The 7005-nt window shown below is 30.9% G+C and overlaps 1 long non-coding RNA gene across 2 annotated transcripts; it reads left to right on the top strand.

The window, feature by feature from the left end:
* Nucleotides 1–3833: 3833 nt before the first annotated feature.
* On the top strand, nt 3834–5075 carry LOC106474237. Of its 2 annotated transcripts, none has more exons than XR_001291735.2 (3): nt 3834–3965; nt 4270–4401; nt 4964–5075. It is a non-coding gene; the product is annotated as an uncharacterized LOC106474237 (long non-coding RNA). The 2 variants fall into 2 exon arrangements; XR_002613882.1 differs by having other exon boundaries at nt 3850–3965; nt 4334–4401.
* The last annotated feature ends 1930 nt before the right edge of the window (nt 5076–7005 follow it).

The raw sequence follows: 7005 nt of genomic DNA, 5'->3' as shown, positions 1-7005 counted from the left end.
TGGTTCATGATAAGTCCTGAGCCATGCGAAGGGAGACAGAAAAATAATAGCTATTTAAGGAACAATCTATGAGAGAGAGCATTATTATCGACGTATAAGAGACAGTAAACGTCACAGTAAGTGAATAGAAAACGAATAAGTTTAGATGTTTAATAAATGTATAAATTAAAGGACTTTTATGAACATGTTTATAAATATCTATAAACACACGGCCACACATGTTCTTTATTTGTATAAATACGAGTTTCTAGTCATTTTAACAGCATAGATATTTATTTCAAAATATAGTGTACTTGGTTTCGATACCCATCGTGGGCAGAGCACAGATAGTCCATTGTGTAGTTTCAAGCTTAACTACAAACAAAGAAAATAGAGAAATTATTTCAAGAAAAATGTTTCTTTTCTAAATTAATGTTTAAGACCAAGATTAAACATTTATTTTTCCATTATTAACATAGCAATCTCATTTTTTGAAAATGTTTGGAAAGATAAAATTTTGAAATCCGGGTATTCACTGTGTTTGAGTAAATTGGCTACAATATGGCGAATTGCACGAACTTTGCGTTTAAATGGGAAACAATTGTCTCAATCTATGAAAAATTACAGCTTATGTGGGGAAATATCTGGCTTTGAATATTTCCCGTGCTAATTCATTTTATTTAAGAGCAAAAAAAAAAGGACATAAACTAGTTTCGAGGGGAAACTTTGGCTTGATTTTATTTTAAGCAAACGAGAGACACGGTATCTATAACATGTTTGAGAGTAATTTGGTAATAGAATAATGTAGAGGTTAGCTTCTCCATTGCAGGTTATCCCATTTCTACGTATTCAATATTCACGTTAAATGAAAACAAGATATTGTACTTCCCTGTTTCTATTTAACATGACCTCATCTACTTATTTACGAAAAATTAACTTGTTGCCTTAATGTCCGTGAGCGTCTCGTGTATCTATGTAACATGTGTCGATGTTAAGCTTAATAGTGGGGCACAATGTTTGTGTTGCCCTTTAAAACTGAAATATAGAAATAAAAACATTATTTTATTTTAAAGTTATTAATGAAGGTAATTACTTCTTTCCAACTGCGACTTGACTATATGTTATACAGACAGAGATTACTTTCAAATGTTTAGTAACTCTAATACAAAGTAAGCTAACTACGTTAGCTCCCAAGTTGATTTATTGATCTTATAGGTAGCATGGATCAACTTATTTATGGATGACACGGTATTTTTACAACCTTTGATTTTAGTTTATAAAATAGTTTAAAAACATTGTTTATTCACATGTCAATAAATAGATAAACACAGAGTAAGACAATATGATAACCAATTTACCATGCCGTCTTTATACATCTTGTCTAAGAAGCTGATTTTATTTTCAGTTGACATTTTTTCTTTGGTGCTTACACTATATATATTCACACAAATAATTAACAACATTAGCGCTATGACCTTGCTAAGATCTAAAACAAATTAGGTTGGGAAACAACGTCACATTTTCTTTTATAAGTACACTAGATTTAATAGGGGATCTTAATTTCACATGTTCTTACGCTTGTTTTATCAAATTTCTATTACTAGAGCCGATATAGCCTTGCTGACAGCAAGGACAGGAAAATTTGTAAACAACAAAAGATGACTGTAAAGAAGAAATTTGGTCCTTAAATCAAAAGAAGAACTTTAGTCAACAGTTAGATTTAAACACACATCACAACAGTATTTTTAGATACTCTCTTTTGATAAAATTCTTTAACTGACATCATAGTTCCTTAAAGTGGCACCAGAGGACGTGTTGCTAGGGCAGGAGTGACATCAATATTCCACGAAGTGGCATCAGAGGGCGTGTTACTAGGGGAATGGTAACTTCATAGTTTCATGAAGTGAAACCAGAGGTTTCCAAAGACAGTATCCGTAAAATGATAAGGTCATCGAACTGCATACAGATCTCAATATCTCTCAACTTATGTTTAATTAAACCTTCTGAGTATACCCAATTAAATATACTTTTTCTTATGTTCTTCTTTATAAATATTTGAATGCACTTTGTCATCAGTTGGATACTCTCACTGTTGATGAAATTTTGGGCCGAATGATGCAAAAGAATAGATGTAGTTTCAATCTTTTTTTAGAGGATTAATTCGTTCTCTTTTCCTAAAAGTGCCATTAACATCTACTGAGCCACCAGATCATACAAAAAGTATCTAAGTCATTTATCTCTAATTTGCCCATTAAGAAATTTAAAAACTGGTGCTACAGGATTCCCCCTACAAATTATCCGTGGATTTAATACAAAACCTTTTTATATGTGTGTGGATACAGAATATTAGTATAATTTGAGCATAGTTCATAAAAGTGTACTTATCTTTTTCTTTGATTTCGAGGAACATTTCAGGTAATAGCCTATTTTAAAATACTTTACTGACAAATTTATCAAATGAGCCTGACAACACATTGAAGAAATTCACAACTCATCATGAATAGTAAAATGAAAAAAAATAGAAACCAAACTATCTTCTTTTGTTATTGATGCGTCATCATACGACAAATTAAAAATTAGATTTTCCTTTATTGAAGTTCCAATAAATGACGTAAATTGAAAGAATATATCTTGAGGAGAAGGAACAACTTTCTTTACGAATTTCATGAGTGTCGATGGAGCCTGAAAGATTTTTAGTGAACAAGTCATATTTTTCTAAAACTATCTTAATCTAAAAACATATGGCTATATTTTCAATATAAGGGTGAAAATTTAAAGGTTATGGTCAGAAGATCTTTGATAAATTGAATTTAGAGATGACAACTTTCTGTGATGTTATTGAAGATCTATGAAAGTGTATTAAAACGTAATCTCCAAAAATAAACCTTCCAGCAATTTGTTCACTATAAATCAGCTTCACTTACGGGTATGCCGTTTGTCACTAAAGTCTAAGAAATTTGGTTGTTTTAACTAAAGAAACCTATAATAATGGAATGTTGAAAGTTTTGTATATGTCAAACATATTTGACCAAGTCTTGTGCAAATTATAGGTTTTGTAATTAAACACGCTGTTGGATGGTAATCACATAACGATGATTTATTTTTTTTAATTATTCAGAATTCCATGACTAGTGTTACTTTATAGGTTTACAGGAATTAAAGCATGTGAATATCCCATCGCAATTTATTACAAATCAGATACAGTAAATAGAAACTCAGAAAACGATTATGGAGAATTTAATAAAGAAAATATCTTTACGATGGACACGCAGTTCTGTTTCTTATTTTTAAATTTGAAAATATGTGCTTCTATATTTGAAATAACTTCATTAAGGAATATTTTTTTCGCAAAACAAGTTATTTGCATTTATCTTGTTAACGTTGTTATAATTAGAGAGAAGCGTAGCGTATCGTACACAAAGAGAATCATATTGAGTATAACACTTCACATCTATAATTAGGAAACGTTATTGCTAAAGCCTTTAGTAGGAAGCAAACATTTACAGTTTCACCTTTGTTGCATAACCGATGATTCGCTTTTTCCAAGCTATTATATCATCAGAACAATGTACTTAATTCTTAGTTTCTAATTTAGTTTACAACCCATGTGATAACAGATCTGGCTTTAAGTATTTTCCTTGTAGAAAGAACGATTTTTCTTTGTTTTTATTTTCGTTACACCAAAATATGTTGAAATACGTAACTTCCACTTTACGCAATATGTTTTGAAAATGAATGATTGTTTTTTTTTCTCTTACATATCATTATACATTTTCCACTAATAAAGGCATCAATTGAACAATTAACTCTTTGGAAATGGGAGCTTTTTTTTTCAATGATATATATATATAAATAAAGCAAGTCTTTGTTAGGATCAATAAGATCGTATGTAACTGACAGAGAATAACCAGTAATTCAGTAAGAGAAAATCTTTGATTAATAATAATTTTTATGTAAACCGATATTCCTCAATTGAGTATTTCAAGGTGAGAACTCATAACATACATCTAAAAGTAAACTAATTAAATATAACTAATAGGACTCTCAGGATGAATGACAACGGTAGATTTGTATACGGGGTTCAAATATATTTTAGAATTACGTAACTATTAACCACTTTCTCAAAACGTCCTACCAAGCAATAAGTATTTACATATTAAGCTATTTTTCTATATTTAGTCGTAACTGCTTAAAGCAATACAGCTATGCTTACTAAAGCCATTAAGCATTTTTGTAGCTCTTTTATACCTTAAATGGAATATATTTTGTTTCACTTTGAAATGTGTTTAGCTTTTCACGATGAACAAGTGGATCATCTTAGCAGTAATGTTAATCACAGTAGTCTTGACTACAGCTCAGGATGCCGACAAAGATGACGCTGAGGAAGGAGATCGAGGCCACTGTTTGTTCTACATGCAACCAGTGAGTTTTCGTTTTTGTTTCATTAAAATTCTTTTATATACATTTCCCCTTTAGGCCTAGTGTAAACAGCTTGTTTTACCTATGTCTTGTCTTTGTTTCTCAGGCTACTTACACTGCACAAAAGAATTAATTATAGTATAATCAGAATTTGTAATATTGAAGCTACGAGAAGGCAAAATGCACTGTTATATATTTAAGTCAGTTACACCCATAGTCCATTTCTTAATGATTCCATGTTAGATCTTGTTGTACCTTTTTTACATGTTTTCCAGTCATTTCAATTTTCTCCCGTCATTCCCGTGAATGAAACGACATAAATGTCATACCTGATGAGAGAACATTTGGTAATATATTATAAATTCCAATTCTTATTTAGTTATTTAGTGTAGAGTATCTACAGCTATTTTTCTGAAGTAGCGTAAGTTAAATACAAAAAATTATAAAAGTTAGTATTTACGTTAGCATCATTCTTTCCTTCATTTTTTAAAACCTAAATTATGTTTTATTTAGATTATTTTTCTTTCATTGAGACATAAAGTATACCGCTCATGAATCTTTCCAGTGTCGTTGTTGTCGTGGTCTTACCTGTCGCAGAGGGAGATGTGTACGTATAAACGGATAATATATTATGAAAGAGATGAATTTCTTCAGGTAAAGCGAGGAAAACACATATTGATTTTATTGAATTGAATTTCAACCGATTTCATTATTGTAATCATTCGAAAATATATTTTATGGAATAATAAATTCAAGAATATTTATTTTAGGAAAACTTCATTTGAATGTTTCATTCTTGTCCGTGGGTTGAATGGAAGGCAGCCAGTCACAATAAACTGACAGATTTTCCAGAACAGTCTCACAGTTTTCTCAACAACATTTTCATATCAATGGTATTACTGCTGAGACAATACAGATCATACTTCACAATACAAGAATGAAACTAGTCCCTAGGGGGATGAGCGGTAAGTTCACAGACTTACAACACTAAATCCAGGATTCGATTCCCGAAGTAGACAAAGCGCAGATCACTCACTCTGTACCTTTGTTATAAAAAACAACAACGAAGAATGAAACTGCTAATTGTCAATTGTGGCTCATTGCAATCTGTCCAGAGACGGAACTGAAAAAGTGCTGAGATGACATTGAGTGCACATCTAGTGTAGAAATGCTAATAAACAGTTTCACAAAGCCATCATCACACCATAGATCTAATGAAAAGTATCACTGTCATAGCAAAGCAACACACAGTTTTCCTATATCAATGTCAAATTGTATCTAGTAAACTAACTTCGTGTGAAGCAATAGTATTCCAGTAAATGAGTCACACTTATTCTTTCAGTCAGATAACAGTATTTTGGAGATGACCTGTAACCAGATCTAACCACTTCACATATAGGAATGTCATGAATATTGTAATAAAGATAGGGTAATGGAAGGAATAAGTATTAGCAGAAGAACTTAACTACAACCTTCGACTTTTTATGTTGGTGTAATTATAATTTATTTCATCAGTACTTTTCTATGACATATTTACATGTCGACGTGATAAATGGACTTGTTGATATCATACGCTACTATATTATGTGCACTATACTGCAGTTCTGGTTAAGTTTGCTAGTTTAGTAAATTACAGGTTAAATTGTAAATTCACATACGACTTGTTATGAGAGACTAACGTTTTATCATATTCTAATTTAAGATATCAGAAGTATAACACACAAACACAGGTGTACTATATCATATAAAATACTATTTTGTTTTTAAAGTATCCATGAGAGGTCTAACTAGAATTTCCACGATAAAAGTGTTACAGCATCATTGAAATAATTACAAGGGAAAATTACCAAAACGTTACCAGGAGTAGAGTCAAAGCTGGTTATGGTATTTTATCTTTGTATTATAACAGAAAGTGTACATAATGCAGTGCTAATGTTTCTCTTGTTCCTAATCAAAATTTAACACCACAACTGAGAAATTACTACCAGTTAAATGTGTAACGTAACGAGAAAATCTTTACTCTGTTATTACAGTATAATTTTATAAGATACATTTATATTTTCTCTACATTAATATGTATTGATAGGATTGTGGTAGCGATTAACAGAATATTATTAGGTGAATTCCGTACACATTATTTTTATGTTTTAGAAATATTCTTTACAGAGTATATTATTGTAGCAATCTCATACTGTTAAGCTATGTAGAGAAACAGTTTTGCAATCCTTGTGTTTCTTCTTGTTAGGTAGATTCCCCACAACATTGCAAATAAGTTGGACATTTCGTTAAAATGAGAAAATTAGTGTTTTAACTTACAGCACCACGATCAACTCTAATCATAAGTGAAATTAATTTAGAAAAGAAAACTATCTATGTTTCATAATGCTGACATTTACTTCTTATTTGGTGTTTACCCTAATATCAAGTAAAAGGTGCCATGCTTTCGTCCTTGCACACTCATACATTAAAAACAGAAGCGTTTGGAAATATCTGATTTCTGTTTTGGACAACTTGTTTTAAGTAGGGGAAATAATTACTGGTTTAATAAGAATTAGTATAGATTTCGACATTTCTCAATCAGTTGGGAAATATAACAATATTGCCAAG

Source organism: Limulus polyphemus, unplaced genomic scaffold (assembly GCF_000517525.1).
Source record: "Limulus polyphemus unplaced genomic scaffold, Limulus_polyphemus-2.1.2 Scaffold6980, whole genome shotgun sequence".
Taxonomy (NCBI): Eukaryota; Metazoa; Arthropoda; class Merostomata; order Xiphosura; family Limulidae; genus Limulus; species Limulus polyphemus.
Note: the sequence above shows the minus strand (reverse complement) of the source record. Positions and strands in the feature narration are given on the sequence as shown.